This window comes from Panulirus ornatus, chromosome 13 (assembly GCF_036320965.1).
Source record: "Panulirus ornatus isolate Po-2019 chromosome 13, ASM3632096v1, whole genome shotgun sequence".
Taxonomy (NCBI): Eukaryota; Metazoa; Arthropoda; class Malacostraca; order Decapoda; family Palinuridae; genus Panulirus; species Panulirus ornatus.
The window spans coordinates 2,771,245-2,795,754 of record NC_092236.1 but is presented as its reverse complement, the minus strand read 5'-3'; the positions used below and the strand labels follow the sequence as shown (position 1 = coordinate 2,795,754).

Genomic DNA, 24,510 nt, shown 5'->3' with positions numbered 1-24,510 from the left:
TGTTTGTTTGTTTGTTTGTCTGTGTGTGTGTGTGTGTGTGTGTGTGTGTGTGTGTGTGTGTGTGTGTGTGTGTGTGTGTGTGTGTGTGTGTGTGTGTGTATTCATGCATATATTTGTTTTTATTTTGAGTTTTGGGTGACCGATAATTTTCCAGTAACATATTGTTATGTAGATATGTTCTACATTATTTTGTATTGTTGACAAAAGAGGAGATACCTCTAGAAGTCGCCTCCCGCTTGAAATCCCATTTTGAGAGACTTATATTCACACTGAGCTGCGCAAACTGTCCTGAACATTTTCTTGAAGCAACAGTCACTTACCTGCCCACTCCAGCTGCCACGAACGTGAGGTGTATTACACTAAGGAAATCAAGAACACGAGTGTGTTTACCCAACAATATATTCAGATCTCTCAAATTCTCCAGCTTTTATCTTTCTTTCGTTTCCTTCTCTGTATCTCTAGCGGGAATGAGATCAGAGATTGAGAGGACCATCGCAGCAGAGGCGACCTGATGCTGTGTGCAGGAAGACTGGATGGCAATACAGGCAGCCTGATGAATGGTTGTAATATGTTGTCTGTGTCGTGTATACCTCCTCTGAGATGTTCTCACATATTTATGGTGTAGTGCTGATGGCGGCCATGAATCACGTCTGAAATATGTGAGTCTGATGGGATGACGGGGAGGCACGCCAAGCACACCAGACGGCAGAGAATTACCTGTGATATATCTGGCTGGTGTGGTAGAGTGTAGAGTAGTGTGAGGAGGTGCAGAGCGATTCAAGGGCAGGGAGGATAAAGATGAAGAGAAGTGTTAATTGATGATTACAGTGATGGGTAAGCCAAAGAATGTAGTTATGAGTAAAGAGGGAGTTGAATAGAAAGGAGTTGAGCATGCAAAAATTGGTGAAACCATGAAATGAGTAGATTGGTAGAGCAGGCATGTGGTCATGTGCATCACAGACTTTATGACAACGCATCATGAGAATTATTGATCGTTCGTGTAGCATCCGTCATACAACCATCAAACACTCTGACATTTGCTAGTGTGATATCTTCCTTAGTATGACTCAGGGTGTTGTTAGGTTCCACTGTTCTTATAGTTAGGTTAATAAGGTCTCATATTTGTTTTTGGTCTTCGTCTTGCAATTTTCTGACCAACGATGGATTCTGAGCTTCTCATTAGTTCTGTCTGTGTTCCTCCTTGCCACTATTCACTGTTACCTCAGTTCGTATTACATCAAGGACCAGGACTGTAATCCTGTCAGAAATCTGCAGCTATTTTCAACTTTTAGATAATCCACATAAACGTCGAGATGTGTTTGAGTCTGAGTTCCCGATGATACCACAACCCTCAAAAGATTTTCTAATAGGAAGTTTTGTACTTCTCATGTTTTGATGATCATCTTAACATCCTTCTAAACACAGGACATAAAAGACATGACAGTCCTATACAGACAGATCACAGACCGATCATATATTAGACCGTAAGGAAATTTCACCTTCAGATGATCCACGTCAGTGGGTCTGTATTCTTCCCAGTCAGCACTTTATAATGAGCCTCTCAGCTTCAAGACCTTAGCTTTCAGGGCCCAGCATAGCGCCTCTCTCAGCGTTCTGAAGGCATCTCTCTCCTCCCGCGGCACCATCAGCTGAATCATACAGAATCTGTTAATTACTTCAGACAAGATGTTTATCACTGCCACACACTAGATTGGCTCGGCCACTTCTGAGTGCCTCCACTGACTCAGCCAGTCCTGAGTGCCTCCAGTAGCCCTTCCAGTCCTAGGTGCTTCCACTTACTTAGTCAGCCCTCTGAGCCTCTAGTGGTGTTATATGTTCAGTTATGATTATGATTATGATATATATATTTATATATATATATATATATATATATATATATATATATATATATATATATATATATATATATATATATATATATATATATATATGTATATATATATATATATATATATATATATATATATATATATATATATATATATATATATATATATATATATATATATATATATATATATATATATATATATATATATATATATATATATATATATATATATATATATATATATATATATATATATATATATATATATATATATATATATATATATATATATATATATATATATATATATATATATATATATATATATATATATATATATATATATATATATATATATATATATATATATATATATATATATATATATATATATATATATATATATATATATATATATATATATATATATATATATATATATATATATATATATATATATGTATAAAGTCAAAAGGAAATATAACAGAAAAGGGTAACAGGTGGGCTGGCCATTCAGCAGAGACGATTTGGTTTTTGTGTTTTGTTTTTCATTGCGTTGCCTGTGTCTTCTCTCCAAATGGTGTTGTTTGTGCTTGTATTTCTTCCATTATGTCCAGTATGTAGGTTGTGTGTCATGTATTGATTTCCTTTTCTTTTCTGTTTGGCTCGTGTCTAGCTGCTCCTGCCTCGCTGATGGGCTGGGGCTCTTCTGGTATTTTTGTCAGGGTTTTTGCCAGCAACTTGGAGTTCCTGGGTCTGTGTGTATTCCTAAGTTTGTTACACATAATATATTTCATGATGTCGAAGGTAGCAGATTTATCTTATGACTCCTAAGAATACATTTCATACATATCGACAATACATTTAGTTCATACAATGTTTTAAAGTCTGTAATTCAAGCAGATAAGGAGTAAGTAATAGGAAATTCTCGGTGTCCAATATTCATCCTTGATGGAGTTCTCTCCTGTTTTAGGCATAGCATGAAGCATTGTTTTCCTATACACGGTCAGGCTCACTGAGGCCGTCCGAACAAAGAAATGTCTGAATCTTTGGCAACAGCTGAGAGAAGAGGCCGGAGGAATGGGCAGACGCATTTCAGATGGAAAAAAACTGGCAACTTCGTATGAATGATTCTAAATAATGCATATGAAGTCGTAGTATTCAAATGATGCAGCAGGATGATGATGATGATGATGATGATGATGATGATGATGATGATGATGATGATGGCCGCACGTCAGGAGAAGAAAACCTGTGACGAAAAGTACCTTGTGATGTTCACACGGAACAGTGAACCTTCCAACTCAGGCGGTGCCACGGACATATCATAACCCGGTATTCCAAGTAAGCCTTTTGCATACTCCTCCTTAACCTCTTCAGTACGATGGTACGACCATTGATCACAAAGGGCATGAACCTTGGGCATGACGATCTTTCCTTTGACCTGACCTGTGCGAATCATTGTCAAACTCCATCTCATGAAAGGATCGTACCGTCATTCTCAAGGGAAGCAGCATCGTGCTCAAGTGATGAATTTCAGCACTACGTCAGAGTCCACGTAGATGAGATACACCATGATATATATGACCGCAATTAAGAGCAGAGCTATGTATAGTATTTGTAGTGTCCCAGTAGAGGTGGCGCTATGAGGTTAGGGTATTCTGTCACCAACGTGACTTGAAGCTGAGGAATAACTCTTACCTTCAGATGCTGCTAGCAAAACAGTTCTTCATTCTTGTTCGTCTTTCCTGTTACTTTTTTACGCGCGTGTGTGTGTGTGTGTGTGTGTGTGTGTGTGTGTGTGTGTGTGTGTGTGTGTGTGTGTGTGTGCGCGCGCGCGTGTGTGTGTGGCTGTACCCTTAGCAGTCATGATAAAAACCAAGCCATCATAATCGAGGGTTGTGCCGTCATGTTCCAGGGTTGTACCGTCGTTAAGGGTTGTACTGTCGTGCTCAAGGGTTTGCCGTTGTGCTAAAGAGTTGTACCGTCATGTTCAGGGGTTGTCCTGTTGTGTTCAAGGGTCGTACCGTTGTGCTAAAGGATTGAAACATTTCATGGAGTACTTGATCCTGTCCCACCACAGCACACAGTGGATACTAATATATTCCATCGTGCTATTCATGTGTCCACATATAATTTGATTTGTCATTAAAATTTACATATTTCAAATTCATGAATTCACATGTTTTGAATCATATATATATATATATATATATATATATATATATATATATATATATTCATTAGCTTTCCTTTGTATTACCTTTGTCTGTTTGTCGACTTGACTCTGTCTTCTTTACTCTATACGAACCTCCTGGTAAATGCTCCAGTATCATGGATATAAAGACTGACCAAATTAGATATCAAACACCAATGGATCTCATGAGACTTCTGTAATCAACTCCTACTAATATAGGACAAAATAAAACACCGAAAGTCATATTTGCCATTTAATGTTTTTTACATGAATACAGTAACCTTAGATTATGCTTACAATTACTGCTAAGAGGCTACTGAAAGTGTAGTCAGATATTAGAAGCGTTTGGACCCTTTCCGATATAGATTATGGAAAAAATAAACATATTTAGAAATGATATATTTATATATATATGTAACAAAAGACTTCTTGTGGAGAACGAAGAACCCATCCTTGTGCCGCCAGCAGTTGGTCTTCAACCCAAAGCTAACCCTTACGCCCAAAAGCTAACTCTGACGCCCCAAAGCTTACCCTGACGACCAAAAGCTAACACTGACGCCCCAAAGCTATCTCTAGGGCCCCAAAGCTAACTCTGAGACCCCAAAGCTTTCTCAGAGGCCCCAAAGCTAACCCTGACGCCAAAAGCTAACTCCGTTGTTTCAGTGCTAACTCTGACACCCCAAAAGCTATCTCTTACGCCGTAAAGCTACCTCTGACGCCCGAAAGCTAGATCTAACGCCCCAATGCTAACTCTGACGCCATACAGCTGACTGATATCCCAAAGCTAATTCTGGCTACCCAAACCTCATTCTGATACCCTAAAGCTAACTCTGACGCTCCCAAAGCTATCTCTGGTGCCCCAAGTCAATATTGACGCTTAAAGTTAATCCTGAAACCATTCAAACATTGATTTCTCTTGCGGAGCAAGACTGAACCAGCTATAACTCTTCATGTTATCACTAAGGCAAAACTGCATAAACCAAGCAACAGACGCAGTTCAAGGATGAGTCATTCGAGATATATTATAATTATTACTTTTATACAACTCACAATCATGGAAACATTTAACAAAAATCCTCTGACATACTTCAAAAATTCCACATTTTATTTTAAGCCTTTCATGTATTTATGTATATAATATTCACGATTTTCAAACATCAAATGTATCTCTGACAGACAATGATAACCAGCAATGCCCACAGAAGGGGAAATCCTTACGGTACACAGTGATGGAGAAGCCTAAACAGCAGTGTGTCTATGTCTCTCGCTCAGACTCTGGGACCTGGGTTACTGACTACAGGTGAAGCTGGGTTAACGCCATAACTTCCTGCTATATTTTGATAATGAAATTAACATTTCTATAATAATCTATATCTGGATTATATACAAAAAATAATGTTTTATTCTCACACGACAAATGATAGTTCTCACATATTGCCTTAATAGGGTTAGACAAGACTCTCTTTTGGTTCGTTTCTCTACTTCAACATCACGCTCGTTTCGTTCATATTAGCCAGTGTTGGAATGCACTATATGTTGGATAGCACGGTCTTAATCTTCCAGTGATTCCCAACTTGTCTTACAAGGTCATAGGAAGTGACGCCTGACGTTAATTATGCATAAACCTAATCTAGGCAGCTTGATTAAGACTGACTCCTGATTTGGAATATTTACTTTTTGCTTCTCATAATTCGCCTGAAATGATACAGAGTAATTTGATGGTAATAGATTGATGTCTACAAATCTTTTTTGGATTTGCCAGATCATAATAGAATGGGTGTATCACATTTGGTTCTCTGTATCTGGCATTTCTTAAAAACACCGACCCAGAATACTTTTGTAAATGTAGCAGTTATTCAGCACCTGACGCTGTTGTATGTTTTGTCAGGACCTAATCCGACCTGTTAACCACAGTAACAAATTATCGAAAGAAATACATTATTTGATACGGTAATGAGAGAGATCTCCCACTTGGAGTCATATTTTGCTCACATTCCACCAAGAAAGGAAACTTAACATACAATTCAGGTTAAGACATCAATGTCTTTGAATGTCATGAGTAGATATATATTTCATTAAACATACGCCAGTATCCATTTTCTTTTAACCAATCTAACATTTTCAACACAGAACGAGAGAACCCCGGCAGTAGGAACCATGGGTGCCAGGGGGCTTGAAGGGGAGGCCCTCTGGCAGTAGGGAGTTCTCCTCTGGGTGTGTGTTGCGTCAGCCCTTCAAAGTCATCTTGACTCGAGACAGATGGAAAGTAAACAATGTTGGAGAAATACTGTTCATAGATTGACCTGACATGATCAAGGGGATTTCAAATTTCGACAATAATCATGTATGTAAAGCTGGAATCGTTTGTATCAAGCAAATTCAAAGATTATCACATCCATGAAATCACTTGGGTCTGGATCAAGCAGTGTGGAGACTCGGTATTATTTTGTGATAAACTTGGGGATAAAAAAACTCTGAGATCCCCAGGAAACCCCAGCCAGACTTGTCAAGACCCAACAGAACCCAAAAATAAAACCCAAATGCATGAAATGCAATTCCTCCTCCAACCTGCTCCCTCACCTTTACTCCTTATGTTCTTCCGCCCTCGCCTGACCCCATGCCTAAAGGTCATCCTCCGAATGTTTTATCAAGTCCCACTTGATCCCTGAACTTCATGATAATGTTTCCCTCATATCATATTCTTATTTAGGGAATATTTTTCCCAGAGATCACTTTATAATCAAGTCGTTTTCTCTGTATTTTGCCAGAGGGTCTTATTTTTCCTCTAATACTTGGCAAGATACTACGATTATGATATTCTTTCTCTCCTTTACAGGCTATCAAATGCTCGTTACCATCCTCAAAATGCTTTCAGGATAAACAGATTTTAAAGTCTGCTCGCACCTCTTCACCGTCTCCTCTCCTTCCCTTTCTCCTCTTTCTCTCTCCTCTCATCCTTTCCTCTCAACCCCCCCTCTCTCTCTCTCCCTCTCTCTCTCTCTCTCTCTCTCTCTCTCTCTCTCTCTCTCTCTCTCTCTCTCTCTCTCTCTCTCTCTCTCTCTCTCTCTCTCTCTCTCTCTCTCTCTGATCGCTCTATTATAGATCAGAGAAGGCTGCTGAGAGGGTCCTCCGGGCTGGTCTCCTGCCATCCAACTCACTTCTCTATCTCCGACTCTTCCTCTGTCATAACGCACTTTCCACTCACTCCTCTCTCCCTCCCGATAACGCACTCACCATCGCTCCCTCCCTTGCCTCCAAACCTCACCTAACTTCTTAAACTTTCGCGCCCAACATCCCTCCTCCTACATCTTCATCCTCATTCCCTCACCACACTTGTAGTCTGCCTCCCTCACAGTTCCTCACACTCCTCCTCCTCCTCCGTCTTCGTTATCTCCTCCTTCCTCCCCCTCCCCACTGATCTATGCCTCCTGCACCCTCTGTGCTCGACGATCTGTCAACGCCCCACGGCCACGCTCGTCACGTGGATGTCAGCAACTCGGCGCCTTATCAGTTCCTCTTGTTTTTATCAGTGTGTTCCCCTCCGTCTTGTGTATCTGTCTTGCTCTATCTTACAGCAGTTTACCTTCCCACTATAACATCATTATTCTGTGATCTACATCCACATAAAAGATGAAAAATAGATATACACAATTTCTTCTCTTTTATTCTTCTTTTCGTTCGGTTGATGTCGAACAATCAACTCTGACAGGCTATAACGAACGAATTGAAAATTGTAATAGTACATCTAGAAGTCGTATCAGACATGAAGCCTCGAACCCACATTTTAGAGTCTGAAAGACGTTTGACAACCCTGTTTGCCACGACGTAGCAGACTGTGTACAAAAGAAGTCACATGGGAATATCTGTAGTTACATTCGCTCAGCTTTGTGAGATTTACACTGGTATGAAATGGTTCAGTCGTCAGAAACTTATCGTGTGCGTGTGTGTGTGTGTGTGTGTGTGTGTGTGTGTGCGTGTGTGTGTGCCTTTTATGACCCCTCTATCATCCACTTTCACCCCATTCTCATTATCCTTATACTGCCATCGCTATGCATCACGTATGCCGTTGAGTGACCTATAATCTTGAAAGTCGTACAGTCGTGCTCAAGGGTCGTACCGTCGTGCTTAACGATCGTACCATCGTGTCCAAAGGTCGTACTTTCAAGTTCAAGTGGCTTTAAACAGATCTAATGCCCTTCGTCACTAATGCAACAGTATCCAGAGTTATTTGTTTTTAGCTATTAGGCAACAGAATCCACAAAGAATGGGGGTCCATCCTGCGTCTATAGCCTCCCAGAAACGGGTTCCAGTGCCGACAAGGGGATTAGATGCCAGACAATGTTTGCGTAAAGGAATCTGAATTCGAATTACCGCTCGCTGTTGACTTTCAATTTGGGAGTCTGTGGAAGCTATAGTCCTGTATTTCTCAAAGGATATTACTTGGTTCCAGAGTTGGATTCAAGCTTTTCGGTGTTTCCTGCAAGTATGAAAATGGATTTCTAATGCATACATTGATATACATAATGCATACATTGATATACATAATGCATACATTGATATACATAATGCATACATTAATATACATAATGCATTTACGAAAAAATGCATCAGGACGTAAACATAATCTTTAATCGACAGACGTTTATATCTGTCAATTCAGATATTTAATTCAGCCGTGTATACGATGCGTTAATACATGAATACATACACATATACAGTACGTCATTCCATTATATGGATTCATACATATACTTACATCCATCCATGTAGTCATCCATGAATACATGCAGATATGGATTAATGCATACGAGCCTTGCATCAAGTTCTACATACATACATACATACATGCATACATACATAATCATACATACATACAGACAAACATACATACATTCTTACATACATACAAACATGTTTTAAAAATGTGATACATACATACATTGTGATACATGTAAACTATTGCTTTAAGTTCACATGACACACAGACGCAAATTTGTGTTTATGGAAATTCACTGAAGATTTGCCTCAGAATAACTGGCAGAGGAACCCATCCAAAGTGTCTCATATCTGGCCGTGCTCGAGCAGTCATTACTTTTGTTAATGTTCACCTCTGCTATGTGGGGCGGGGAGGACACCAGGTGTGGCGGATTATCTCCCATAAAAGGTATATTGCGGGTCTTCATACTTAAATCCACTCTCGTGGAAATAGAAATTATATTACTGAAAAATAGAAGGATAGAAGTTTGAGGTTATTGAGAATTGATAGATAGATACACATTCGTTCGTCCTCTTACTCTATCGTATGTATACAGGAAGCCACAGGTCTTCAGGTTAATAGAAGATTATGCATTCCTACATTATGTATTATACATTAGGTTCAAATGATAATAACCCATCCTATCACTCTCTTTCTCGCACACTTTGTCGCTACACCTTCAGTCACTCTTCGTCTTGCTCATCGTCTTCCCTTCCTCTCCCGCCCTCCTCCTTTCCTCTCCCTTCCTCCTCTTTGCCCCTCCCTCTCCCTCCCTCTGCCAAGGCCCCGCCGGTACCCTCGGTGTAGCCAGCAGCCAGGCTGGCCGGCCTGCGTCTCCCGGTTATCATGAAGCCAATTTTCTCTCTTTTATCTTCGTCCGTCTGCCACATGACCGGGGCCCGCCGGGGCCTAGGATGGTTGGGTGAGAACTTGGTGGGAGAGGGAAGGTTGGGGTGAGAGTATGTGGTAATTAAGAGAGAGGTATGGGGAGAGTCTGTGGTGAGAGAGGAAGAGGGTTGTGAAGGTGTTTGGTAAATGGGGGACAGGTATGATAAGAGTGTATGGTGAGAGGGGTAGCAGTTGTGGGAGTGTGTGATGAGAGCGGGGAGGGGGTGTGGTGAGAGCGGTGGTAGCCTCGGAAGTCGTGGAGAGAGGCACTAGGACACAGTGGGGAAGTGACGTAAGAGTAATGGTTCAGGATTAACAAGTCATGGTTATGTGTACGATGTGTAGCGGAGATGTTGTGAAGAGAATGTCATGGAAATGTAATGACGTGGGGGGGGGGAGATGTGAGGGAATATTGGAGTGGTCCAAGGAGGGGGTGGTCAAACGTATACACATGCATGTGTATGGGTTTGTAGTGTGACCATTGTCGTATTTTTTTGGTGTATATAGGTCGTGGTGTATTGAATATACATTAAAGGAAGAGGGTATATAGATTGACTTATTGTCTATAGAGCGAGACAATATTCACAATATGTGTGCGTATAAAAGGTATTCATGATGAACGATGTGCATACAACTTCATATGGTAATATTTCTTTATGTAGAAGCCAGGAAGGTGATAACAATTCTGAACTCGACCGTCTGCAGACTGTTCTGAACACGACCGCCTGTATACTTCTGAAAGCCTTTAACCTATTTTGAACGCTACTTTCTGCAAACTGTTGTGAACACGCCCGAGTCATGTTTACCCTTTACCATATCGTGAACACGACCGAGTGATTCCCTTTAACTCGGCGTCCTAATTCAGTAACACAGTACACCCACGACCCATTCATCACCACAACTTTGAGTCTATACTTTACGATGCTGTGGCCAGCAACGCCCTCCCTAACCCCTCGACACCATCACAAGGATGATGAAGTTCGTCGCGCTGGTCGCCACACAAGACTGTCTCTCACCGAGAACGATTGTTTTAATGTTCGATTTGTTCTTCCCGCTATGAATCAACACCACTTGAACAAAAGGCGAAAATACGTAATATCTCAGAAGATGAAGGTGGGTAAGCCTGGAAAGTCAGTGATTTATTTTCATTGCATTTTGCGAATCTGTTGATAGTAATGATAGATCGTGATTCGTGCAACTCACTCTGAGGAGCAGAACCTGTGTACAGTGTCCAGACATTCAACCACGTAAGAAATTGCATCGAAGGGAAAAAAAGAATCTTTTCTTCCCTAAGAGGCGACGGAGACGGAGAAATTCCCCCACCAGCTCCGTCCTCCGCCTGGCTATTGGCGGTACTTCCCCTATTGATCCGCTAAACTGAGGAGCGATTCCCGGCAGATCTGTTGGTAGGGAAAAAATAGGGAAAAACGCCAGGGGTGAGGGGACGTAAGCATGTGAAGTAATCGATGATTTTGAGCTCATACAGGGAATTTTTTTTTAATATCGACATTTTCCGTATTTCACCGCTATTTGTGTTACTTTCTCCCCTTCAAAGGTTTAAAATGAGTGATATGCAGGCTCTATTCATTCATAAATCTGCGAAAATAGGTTTATCCCAGAGCTACATGCTGGTGGAAACTGCTTGCCGCGAAGGATCATTTCATGAAATATTCTGAACCTTATCCAGGGTGATGCTAAGGCCTATAGACCCTTTGCCCTATAGCTTCAAAATTAGACTTTGTAGACCCTGGACATGAGCTCGAGATCAGCGATTTTCTTGTCGCAATTTTGGTGGATAAATAGAATAATAGCAGCAATGATAATAGTGGTAGCAGCAACAGCAATAGTAGTAGTAGTAGTAGTATTAGTAGTAGTAGTAGTAGTAGTAATAGTAGCAGGAGTAATAGTAGTAGTAGTAGTAGTAGTAGTAGTAGTAGTAGTAGTAGTAGTAGTAGTAGTAGTAATAGTAGCAGGAGTAATAGTAGTAGTAGTAGTAGTAGTAGTAGTAGTAGTAGTAGTAGTAGTAGTAGTAGTAGGAGTAATAGTAGTAGTAGTAGTAGTAGTAGTAGTAGTAGTAGTAGTAGTAGTAGTAGTAGTAGTAGTAGTAGTAGTAGTAGTAATAGTAGCAGGAGTAATAGTAGTAGTAGTAGTAGTAGTAGTAGTAGTAGTAGTAGTAGTAGTAGTAGTAGTAGTAGTAGTAGCAGGAGTAATAGTAGTAGTAGTAGTAGTAGTAGTAGTAGTAGTAGTAGTAGTAGTAGTAGTAGTAGTAGTAGAAGTAGTAATAGTAGTAGTAGCAGCAGCAGCAGCAGCAGCAGCAGCAGCAGCAGCAGCAGTAGTAGTAGTAGTAGTAGTAGTCGTAGTAGTAGTAGAAGGAGTAATAGTAATTACTGTTGTAGCAGGGATAGTAGTACTAGCAGTGCGGGTGATCGTGTAAAAGCAGTATATGTTTCCTGCTTTACTTATGTACATATGTGAGTTTTGCTATGTCTCCTAAAGACCTTTACATATATTCAAATATATATATATCTATAAATGTAGTTATATATGTAGAGATAAGAACGCGTAAACGCAGTCATAGATTGATTTCGTGACGAGTATGTTGCATTTGAAGCCAACAGACTCAGCAAGGGCTCAAATATTATCCTGTGTTCTCTGTCTCTGTCTGTCTCTCTCCCTCTTCCTCCCCCCGTCTCTCTCTTTTACCAATCTCTTATGAATAGGCAAATGATATCGAAGATATGAAGTAATCTATTTACGTATCTATATCTACTAAGTACGTTATACAAGTTGATGAATCTGAAAGATATTTACACTAAAACAAGTCAATATTACTAATACTGTACCGACAAACTTAAGCAGACGCCCATAATAGGGATGAAAAAGAGCGTACGAAAAGTCTACGGTGGTTGCAACCCACGTTTCATTACACGAGACGCAATTCTAGTGACTGGGACGCTAGAAATCGTTGCGAGTAGCGGGAGAATAGGGGAAGACGCACATACACTTGATATATACATACAGGGGTTTGTTAAGTAATGTATAGATTATAAATGAAGAGTTCATCCAAAAGAAATAACACTAATGTAGCTGAGTGTATCTGGATTTTGTGGTGAAATGAACGAGAAATTGATTGAGAAACTAATGATGTTGATTCGAGAACAAAAACATTTAAGGATGTTATCTCCAATGGATCGTTCTGAACAGTGTCGCCCTCGGTGAGTCATGAAGTTCATTGTTCATGGATGAACAAGTTGCTGCTTGGGAACAATGGTCCACTCGGAGCCTCGCCTTGCAAACTCAACAGAGGAAGCGAGGTGCCGCCATCTGAGACGCGTCTCGCCCCAGAATGAGGCAGTGTTGACTCGGCATTCTCAGTTGGTGGTGTGTATAGAGCGGGCAGGATCCTCCTTCCTTAGGCTCACCCCGGACCCACAAGGCTCCTCTTTGTGGCAGTTATAAACGAGTACCACCACGTAAACAATAGCACGTGTGGGACTGGATCTTTGTTGGCCAGATTCTTCTGAGTCTGTAGGCTAGATCAACGTGGTTTCACTTCTAGTAATGGAAACAAACTCGTGAGCAAAGGCGAGGCAAAATACCTTTTCCACCGACACAGTTGTTGGCATATGGGATGGCTCACCAATTAGAGTAATTGAAAGCAGCACTACACACGTGTTTCAAAATAAAAGACAGATACTTCGCTTAGTTCCACGACTGAAATTATTTGCACCTCTGTTTATATTGAGTTTACAGGTATTTCTCTTTATCTCTTTCCTTTTGTACTCATTCCATACGAAGTTCTGTGTTTCTGATCTCTCTCTATCACAAACAGCCTCGAAAGGACCTTGTTGTCTGTTGCTCTTTGCATTCTCATGTATTCCATTATCATTATGTTGTGCAGTCCAAGGCACCAGTGACTGAATGGCTTTCGGTGAATATCAGCTATATTCTACAGTTCACATAACCAAACCTCGGAGACAGAAATTATAAGAGAAAATACAGCAGTTCACAACATTCTCACTGATGGTCCAAGTTGAATAAGGGAGCGACATTGCCCGACCGAGCCAGGCGTGTGAGGTCGCTTCTTCCCTGGCGGCCAGCGCCTCCACAGGTCCTCCACGATATTGCCGTTGGAGGTAATACTGCGGAGGCCCCGTGTTGACTTAGGTCGGACCAGGAGGGAGGGTCTGGGGAGCTGGGGAGGCTCATATGACCCCCGCCAACTCGACCATTAGCGCCTCAACCCGGACATTTGATACAACCAGCCATTCGCCACGCGACACTCACTTCATTATATATATATATATATATATATATATATATATATATATATATATATATATATATATATATATATATATATATATATATATATATATATATATACACCACTGAATCATTATTTACATACCTTCAGAACTCTGGAATCATGAAATTTTCAGTTCCAAAAACTGAAATTGTTCTGATTCCGCTTTTCTCTCCTTACACATTGTATAATATTTCACTCACAATTGACAAAACCATTCCGTCCCTGAAGTAAAAAAAATCCTTCATATAAAGACTTCAGAAAACACCCTCGTTCTCTCTGCAAACGTCGTGGAACCAACACTTGGCTGGCGTAACCCTCGAAGAGCAGTGACTGAAATAGTTTACCTCGCCCAATGAGGATCTGATGTGTTTGTTATGTCCCGTCTTTGATTCCACAATGTTGACGTGTGGTCGAAGCAGAGAGGGAGGGACCATTGACCTGACGTTGGCGATGACGCAGAGTGTGGTGGTCTGTTGGGAGAGTGCGAGGAGAGAGAGGACAGGGGATGAAATGTATTGGGAGCATTTGGAGGATGGGTTGAAGAGAAGGATAGGAAGCAGAACATAATGAGTGTAAGGACAGAGAGATAAAACATGGGCGACAGAGGAAAGGTTGCAACATCAGGCAATGACAATGGGAAGGAAACCTAGTGACATCCTATAGAAGGAGTGGTCGTGGTCAGAACACTGAGGGCGTGGTGTGCCTAACGAAGGGAATCACACGACACCTGACTCTCTCATACTGGGATACCGTCACCGCTGCCCTCCACCACAGGTCACAGCAGCAGATGCTATGGTGATCTCTCGAAGCCAAAGTTACACATACATAGAGACAAAATGTACCTCCAGCGTACGCCCTTGCTTTTTCCCAAACGCTGGATCCCCAAAATACGTTGGAACCCAAAGATGCTGGAATCCACAGGGAAGTAGAACTCCCAGGGACACTGGAACCTCCAGGGACACTGGAACCTCCAGGAACCTAATGACAGACAGGACACACGGGATCTCCCTCTTGAAACTGAGGGAAAAATGTAGAAGTAAAGTAGAAATGATTCACTTCAGAGCAATTGCTTTTCATAAGTCGAGATTGGCGTCTCGTCTTGACTTTTAAACTGGTCTAAATTAAGACCCGGGCTCCATCCCTAATCACAGACTGAAATTAGCGTCAATCAGAGACTGGAACTGGCGGCCTGATGGGTCCCTGCAACTCATACGGGGGATCGTGCTCTGATGAAAATGGTCGCTGGTGAGATGTTGAGAGTTTTACTGAGAGATGTGCTGGAAGGGTTTGCTGCCATCAACCTGATTGGATCATTTGTCGGTCGTATTAGAAAACTCTGAAGTGAAAGTTGGTTGTATATCATCTAGCGAGTTTGGCTGTGATTATCAACGTATGACTTTCATAGAAAATTAGTCTCTAATAAACACAGATGACTTTCAATCTCTCTGTCTCTCTCTCTCTCTCTCTCTCTCTCTCTCTCTCTCTCTCTCTCTCTCTCTCTCTCTCTCGGCCACGACGGTTGTGGATTTCAACGGTATAAGCAAATTTCGTCACGTTCTCAGTTACTTATAATTTGTGACAACCCCAACTCAAACACTCCTCAGACTCCGTAGCCACTTCCATATCTCTCCCCAGCCTCTCTCCGAACTCCTCAACTCCCAAACCTTCATCTAAACTCCCCATCTATTTTCCAGCCCTACAAATCCTGAGGCCTCCACTCAGCGGTAGCATCTGGCAACACGTAAAAGGAAATTAGGAAACCTTTGGTACAAATATAAACTCGCACTACGTGGATGTTCATCGTACCTCTGGCAACCAAGAACATAATATTGCGTCAAGAATGTTTCTTATCTTTGGACTCTAATTACTTAGCAGCTCCTAATTACGTTTTTGTTGGGTATCAATTGGGTTATTATCCACGAAAGTAATTAGCTCGTTGATAGGGACATGTCTATCAATCATCGTGTTACTGGCGATCACAGTCACTAGAGATTGGTTTAAGAATCCCTCGTACCCTCGAAGCTGATTATTGTGATTATCCAGATCATCTCATTATTCTATATCAAACAAGAACATTTGTTCTGAAACTGATCATCACGGTGTTAGAGACGTCCTAAGCAAGCCACAATTATAGAGATTGATGAAAGAAATTTTCGTTCCTTGAGCCTTAGGTTAATGTACCAATCCCAAATTATGCCGTTAATAAACAATTACTTTGTCTCGAAACTAATTACTACACTGATACAGACATGTCTGTTAATCTTTAGAACGAATGGATGAGTTTTTCATTTTTTTTTTTTTAGCAATGTTTACTATCCCTCAGATCGCCACTCGTCTCCGTGATCGCTCATCATGTAGTTATAACATCACCAGGGAAGAAGGATAACCTCTCACTGATCAAAAATCTCGTTTGCGACAAAGAGAAAGAGATTCTGCGATTCTCCAGACGAGGCTTGACCACACGAGAGACAGTCTGGGGGTGTCCATACGAAACATGACCAAAAACATGAGCAAAAACACGACCAAAAATATATCTAAACTATTTCTCACACACTATCATCTGTCCTCGAAGGCAACATCCTGGAGAAGGTCTCAAACCTCTCCTGGGTAGGTTCCAAACTTCCAGGGTCTGGAAGTGTATATAATTTCGGAGTATCATCAGACCCGTGATTGCAGTGGGAGGAACAAGGGCACAAAGCAAATGGAAAGAAATCTTGACATGAAGAGAATAAAAGTTATAGAAAATAGAAATAGAACATTAAACACATTGATCGGACTTTACTTAATTAGCAGGACGAAAGCAAGAGCAGAAGAATGAGAAAGAAAACGTTTGGTGTGAAATAGAGAAGTTGAAACGTAAGGAAATGAAAGGATCATAGGAAATGTGATGGGGAACAGAAGAGTAAAGAGGGGAACAGAGGAAGAAGGAGGGAAACATATATATATATATATATATATATATATATATATATATATATATATATATATATATATATATATATATATATATATATATATACACGTGTCGTAGCAAGAGCTGTAAGAGTAGTGTACGTGAGAGAGGAAGGGGAATACACCAGGTAAAAACAGGTGGTTGTAAAGGAAACAGCCGAGAAAAGAAGCGAGAAAAACGAGAGGTTAGATAAAGTGCGAGTGAAGGAGAGGAGCAATATAGCGTCAGTCCTGAGGGCTGTGTTTGGGAAGGTGTGTGGGGAGTGTGTGAGAGAGTGAGGAGAGGTTTGGCAGTGAGGGAAAGTTCACTGTGTGGGAACCCAGGATAGAAGACATGAGAAAGAGAAAAAAGAGGTAAAGAGAGAGAGAGAGAGAGAGAGAGAGAGAGAGAGAGAGAGAGAGAGAGAGAGAGAGAGAGAGAGAGAGAGAGAGAGAGAGAGAGAGAGAGAGAGAGAGAGAGAGAGAGAGAGAGAGAGAGAGAGAGAGAGAGAGAGAGAGAGAGATGACACACTTATTCTTAGCGAGCAACATATCCACTAAGTTAACAGGTACAGCCAAGATGGCTTTCTACCCTCGAGGTTCCGCAACTCAGACAATATATGGATAAGTTAGGAATGTCTTCCTTACTTTCCTGTGAGCGAAAAGGATTCATCTGCTGAACACGGCTCACATAATTCGTCGGCTAGGTAGTAAGGTGTTCCTAGATTCTGCCTGTGTGAGGTTATACCGTAATGGAAAAGTCACCTTTGGTGAAGCTGTACCACTGAAAGAATAGTTACGTCAAATAGCTTGTCACTCAAAGGGACTCCATCATTTTCCTGGTACTGGGAATTAGGTAGGCTTGGAGCTGCTGTGGGGGCTCTTGGAATGAAGTCCTTTCTGAGAAAGGTTTGTGGGACAATTGTAAACAGACAAACTATGTCTTGGTATGTTAGGCATTTCTTTCTTACTCTTCTGTGATTAAGTAAGGACGAGTCTGTTCAGCTTAGCGTACGTAACTCACAAAACCACATCTGGATAGATTAAGAATATGATCTTTACTTTCCTATGAGCAGGAATTATCCAACGTCCAAATCATCATGTCATGGCTCTGCTCGCCGTGTAGGTCTTCTGGTGCCATTGTTCTTGTCTCATAATTGTCTCGTTAGAGAAGCTGCCTCATGAATTTCCGTCCTTCATGAGACAGATAGATTATTGAGCCTCGTCGACTCATATTAGAGACAGTCTCATAGATCTGTGTATCTCACATGAGTAATGAATAGCCTCCTAGGTTCTTGTACTTCACAAAAGACGCTGCCTCGTGCTTCTCTACCTCATGAGAGACATCCTTATTGATCTCTACAGCACAAGAGACACCGATTCATGGATCTCTGTGAATTCTATGACACAACCTCATAAATTTCCACATCCAGGGAGAAACTCTCATAAATTTCTGTAATTCATAAGAGACACAGTCTGAAAGATCTGCAGGTCGTGAAATACCGCTTCACTGATCACTTGATCTATCCAATATTTAGAAAGTCATAGCCTGGATCTATATTCTATCTTTTACAAGTCTTTTATAATGAATTCCCTCAGTTACCCTTAATCCATGAAATTTATTTTCACTTCGGAACTAAACCTTTTATCAGATTTGCGTCATTTGCACTTTTATTGCAATGAAAATATAGCACAGAACGGGATCATACAATCTCTGTCAACATTTTGTAACGCCAGAATTCTTTCAGTGCTTCGTGAATAGGGCGATCAAAATCCATATTACAATGGTAACTGATGCGTAAGGTTACTGTACACGTATTGTACTGTATATACGAAACGTCAATATTCGTTATAAGTGAAAAAAGTAACTGTTCTTTAAGTAAAGACGTGATAGTAATGATCAAGGAGCCGTCTCATCAGTACACGACGGACATGGTTACTGAAGTGTGAGACAAAGTTGTCTATCCTCAGTCCTAATCTATCTTGACCTACAACATGATTATAACTTACTATAAACGTTGTTGTTATTCCATTGTGATATATTCCACAACCTTATGAACATTGTCAAGATATACTGACGTGTTGGATCAGGAAAGGTAGCAACTGAGAAGAAAAAGATTATTTTATACCGTTAGTTTGAGGACAAATAAGAATATGGAGTGAGGAAGAATGGGAGGAAGTACGGAGCGTCTACGTCGAGGAAGTGAAGAAGGAGGAAGGAGTACGACAAAAGCTTTCGACTGTCATTCTGCATTAGACGTGGTCTGGCTAGCAACATGCCTTCCCTAGGGCTTCCAGCAGCGTGACCCAGCTCTCTCTCTTTAATGCGATGTACACTTGACAGCTCTCTCTCTCTTTCTTTCTTTCTTTTTTCTTTCTCTCTGGCGAGAACTCATCAAAATGAGATGAAAGGATGAGAAATAGAGGGTTGGTCTGGAGGAAATTGACCCACTAAGAGAGGTTACCCACTAACTGAGAGAGGGTACCACTAGCTATCGAAGGTTACCCATTCAAGAAGGGAGGGTGCCCACTGAATAAGGGAGGATATCCACTGACTAAAGGAAGGTATCCACTGACTAAAATAGGGCATCCTTTGACTAAGGGAGAATATCCAATGATCACGGGAGATTACCTACTAACTAAGGGTGGTTAACCAATGGCTAAGGGGGTAAAGGTGTCGCTAATGGATTGTTGGTTTTGTAGATTTCTAATTAAGTGGCAGGAGTTTGGCAATTATCGCGGATACTGACGGAGAAAGTCATCATAAGAGTACTTGGAAAGTGGATGGAAAGACCTTTTGAGTAAGATAGGATGTCGTAGGTATGATAACAAGTGATGAGGATAATAGCACCTAGCAAGTATGATAGCACGTCTTGAATGTTATAGAGCGTCTTGAGGATGATAGCATGTTTTCAATATGATAGGATTTCTTAAGTGAGAATGAAGGCATATATTAGTACGATTAGCATGTATTGAGGATGATAGCACGTTTTAGGGAATGATAGAACGTCTATAGGATGACAGCAAGTCGTTAGGTATCGTAGAGATGATAGCATCTCGTGACCATGATAGCATTTCGTAAGGATGGCAGCATCTAACGAGTACGATAGCACCTCGCAAGCATGATAACACGAATCAAGCATGAAAGCACCTCTCAAACATGAGAGCACCTCATGATAATGATAGCACATCGCAAACATGATATGACCTCGTGAACATGATAGCACACCACAAGCATGGTAGCACCTCATGAGTATGGTAGCACATCTCAAGCATGATAGCATATCGTGAGTTTGATAGCATACCCAAGGTATGATAGCACCTGGCGGAAATGATAGCAGCACACTCTAAGCATGATAACAACTCTTGAACATGATAACACGCGCTCAATTTCAGCCGCCATAGAGATAGACAAGGGAAGGCGCAGATATCAGAGGTTAGCCAGACGAAAGATATGATGATGATGTATGTTTACATTCATCATACATCGCTATACATTCAGTAAATGTTTCCAGGTATCTTCTGCTGATAATCTGTGTCTGATATAAAACTGTTTATCGATAAAGCAGTAACGTGTCGACAGGAAAATTTCCTCCTGTGTTCAACAGACATTTACTGAAAGAAATTATTTCAAGATCGGAATCATATGCATTATTTACCTTATCAATATAAGCTATGTATACATGGGAGATAATCACTGATATACCCTCTGTCATATTTTTCGAATATGCTGATATGTTAATTATCTTGACTTAACTGTTTATCTATACATGTCGCAGATATTCCATTATCCATTCATGGTTAATACTATATATATATATACATATATTGTGCATATCTACCAAACTCTCACAATCGAAGCATCAGTTGCCAGTTATCAATTTTTCATAGTGTTTTTTCGTCCATCCCTCAACCTACCTCACGCCTCACAAGCCTGTTGCCAGCAATTATGATTTTCAGAGTAAATCTTGCCTAACCTCACAACCTCACTGAGCCTTCCTACGTGAGGGATTTCCATAATTTTTAAAGGTTCGTCAGCCAGGAGGGATCACCCTACATCACTCCTTTGTTGACCTTGTTCTACACAGTGGGGGAAAGATCGAGGAATTCATCATCCAGATTCACTATGACATCACACAGTGTTTTCTCGTGACCAGTTGGTTGGATTTGTAACAATATAATCTCTTCCAAAATTGTTCAGGTTGTCCTACATTCCTCTAGTGAAGGAGAGAGTACAACTGGATCTTGAAGAAAATAATTCTTTAAGGAGATAAGTCAATGGGTCCAACGCTTTCTCTTTTCTCTTGGTTTATTCTGTTAAAACCAGTGTAGCTCTGTCACTAGATAAACCAGCGTGGCTCTGTCGCTGTATAAAACAGCGTAGCTCTGTCACTAGATAAACCAGCGTGGCTCTGTCGCTGTATAAAACAGCGTAGCTCTGTCACTAGATAAAACAAGTTCAATTCAACTTCCACCATTGTCAACCAAAGCATCCTACACTACCAGTGTTACCAGACACACCTGACCACCACACCATCATCGACCAAGCCACCAGTGTTACCAGACACACCTGACCACCCAGCTACTCAGGTTCAGCCTCTCTCTTTTTGTGACTACCTCACATGGACCTGACGACCTCTGCTCTCACCACACTCTTCCTCAAACGGACTCGTCAAGATCAGAGTGCGATGGGGAGGGGGAGGGAGGGGACTCGGTGAGAGATCAGAGTGTGTTGTGGAGGGAGGGAGGGAGGGAGATGGGGGAGGGAACACAGAGGGAGGGAGGTGAGGGAGGGAGGCAAGACGTCTGTCCTCTTTAAAACCTTGCGTCATGGCCGTCCTCGCGGCGAGGGAGATATACATGGCAGGCAGACTTCTTGTTAACCAAACACCACATCCGCCACTGTGGTGTGTGTGTGTGTGTGTGTGTGTGTGTGTGTGTGTGTGTGTGTGTGTGTGTGTGTGGTTTCTATGTCTGTGTATTTGTGTATTAGTTGTACATTACGAGGTTGTCCTACACTCGTGTGTGTGTGTGTGTGTGTGTGTGTGTGTGTGTGTGTGTGTGTATGTGTGTGTATGTACGCGCGTATGAGCGTCTGTGTGTACACACACGTGTGAATGGCTGGAAGTAATGTATGCTCGCCTTGCGTGCGTCTTGCAGCGACTTCAAAAGCAAATTACGCCATTAACAAGGACGGGGACACGAAAGCACCAAGTGTTAAAGATTATACAAGCAAAGTAACGTTTAACACGAAGAGATTACCAGCGAAGACATACATACTCAACCTTTAGTAGGTGGCACTGTACCAGAGCCCCTCCTCTCTCTGTTCTCTCTCTCACTCTGGTTGATAAAGAAGCAAATGGTCCAGCAGTACCTTCCCGTTGTCCCCACGACACGTGTACGGGAGAGAATGGATGGGATGGATTGTTGAGGGGCAGGAAGAAGCAGTCGTATGCAGGAGAGGACAAGAGGGTGGCTGGCTGTAGCAGTACCTGCCTCTCTCCCGGCACAACGCTACTCGGGGTTTCCCCCCGTCAGAAGGCCTCATTCCCTTTAACTGTACTAGGTCCCTTCTCCACCAGAGGCTTCCACAACTCGGGGGAGGAGGAGGAGGAGGCTTCACCATCCGGGGTTTCACTCTCTCTCTCTCTCTCTCTCTCTCTCTCTCTCTCTCTCTCTCTCTCTCTCTCTCTCTCTCTCTCTCTCTCTCTCTCTCTCTCTCTCTCTCTCTCCTTATGTATGTATGTATGTATATATATATATATATATATATATATATATATATATATATATATATATATATATATATATATATATATATATATATATATATATATATATATATCAATCTGTTTATCTATCTGTCTCCACAACCTCGCTATGTTCTTTCTTTTGTGATGGAGTTTAACTTGTAAACTGGCCTCAGTGCAGGGGAATGGCTGGATGTGTTGCTTAATGTATGTCACTGGCGGAGAGGATTACCCGGACGGGTTTGTTATGTTTTTGTTGGTTCGCTCACTTACTGTGTGTATGCTCCCCTGTTTCTGCTTTCTCCCCCCCCCCCCCTCTCTCTCTCTCTCTCTCTCTCTCTCTCTCTCTCTCTCTCTCTCTCTCTCTCTCTCTCTCTCTCTCTCTCTCTCCAACACACTGCCAGCTACCCGCCAGCGCAACACACCTTTACCCTTTGTTTGCAGCCTTCCCACTAGTGTCAAGGAAGGGAGTTGCATGTAAGACCCTCGTCACATTCTTCTCTCTCTCTCTCTCTCTCTCTCTCTCTCTCTCTCTCTCTCTCTCTCTCTCTCTCTCTCTCTCGATGATCTCCCGCTCGTCTTCCCTGATCTACGCCACGGTGCTCCCTGCCTTGTAATGGCCACCTGCACTCCACTGGCGTAATACCCCAAGGAACCGACCAACAACCAGCCGCTTGTCTACGCACAGATACATCTCTCTGTATCGTGCCTCACCCTCCGCGCTCCCTCCTACATTTCAGTTGCCACGTCCTCAGGAATCTACGCACAGATAGATCTCCCCGTATCGTTATCACGCCTTGCCCTACCCACCTTCCCTTCCCTCAGAACTACGAAAATTATTCAGTAAATGATTTTCTCCGTTGCCGGAGATGTAGCGCCTCTAGCTGTTGCTTCTATTTACGGTATTTTACTGAGTCCATTGAGTTTTGGCTGCACACTCAGGGTCTGCCGCGTTAATTGGGTGGCTGGCGAGGACCCGCCACAAGAGGTCTTTCTCCACTCTCCCTTGGCTCCCGCAGCTGGCGGGTTTGGCGCGTAACCCCGGATTTCTTGGCGACTATACCCGGCCAGTTTGGCGGTTTCACGCCATACGAAGTTATCAGGTGGGAAGGATTCTTTACCCTATATTGCCTTTACTGTTTCACCTATTTTCTTATAATCTGATAAGGAATATACATAACTAATCTTATCTCGTGATTACCGATATAACTACCACTCAAACAATAACACGGATGCAGTCCGAACGCATCGATGTTGTCATGCAAAATATTGCGTAGTTACCAGTGTGATTTTTTTTATCAGAGGTGTAGCAGTATAAAGTAGAAATCTAGGATGAACTACATTTCGCATAATCGATTCGCAAATGTGAGTCCAAGTGGAAAATGTCGCATCGTTATTACCAATAAATTATCTAAATAAGAACTGTATTAATGTACTTCAATAACTGGGTGCAGTGTTCTTAGTCCTCCAGCTGACCAGATGAAGCTGCTTCCTTGTCATATAATCAGTAATTTACGGATTAAATGGAAGTTTTGATATTACTAAAGCCACGCTGACTTCCTAATCAACTCGATCTCAACCATGTTCCATCAGGTGCTGAGTCAGTATACATAACCAGGTTATTCATGATGAAGAACTAACATACAAATACTTCGATCGCGAAGTTCTTTTATGATTCATATTTTTAATTTTTTCTTGGACAAAACATTATGTTTTCTAATGATTGGTTGAATGTGATTTTGAATCGTCCACATCTTGAGAAAACTGTTGACTTTAAAAGCTTGGCTTCGACACACTGATGACGATTCCAATATGAAATCTTTCTGT

The 24,510-nt window shown here is 41.5% G+C and overlaps 1 long non-coding RNA gene across 1 annotated transcript; it reads right to left on the bottom strand.

The window, feature by feature from the left end:
• Positions 1–4,289: 4,289 nt before the first annotated feature.
• On the bottom strand, positions 4,290–22,609 carry LOC139752664 (uncharacterized). Its single transcript, XR_011713554.1, has 2 exons — positions 8,591–22,609; positions 4,290–8,548 (listed from the first exon to the last, which is right to left on the bottom strand). It is a non-coding gene; the product is annotated as an uncharacterized lncRNA (long non-coding RNA).
• Positions 22,610–24,510: the final 1,901 nt, after the last annotated feature.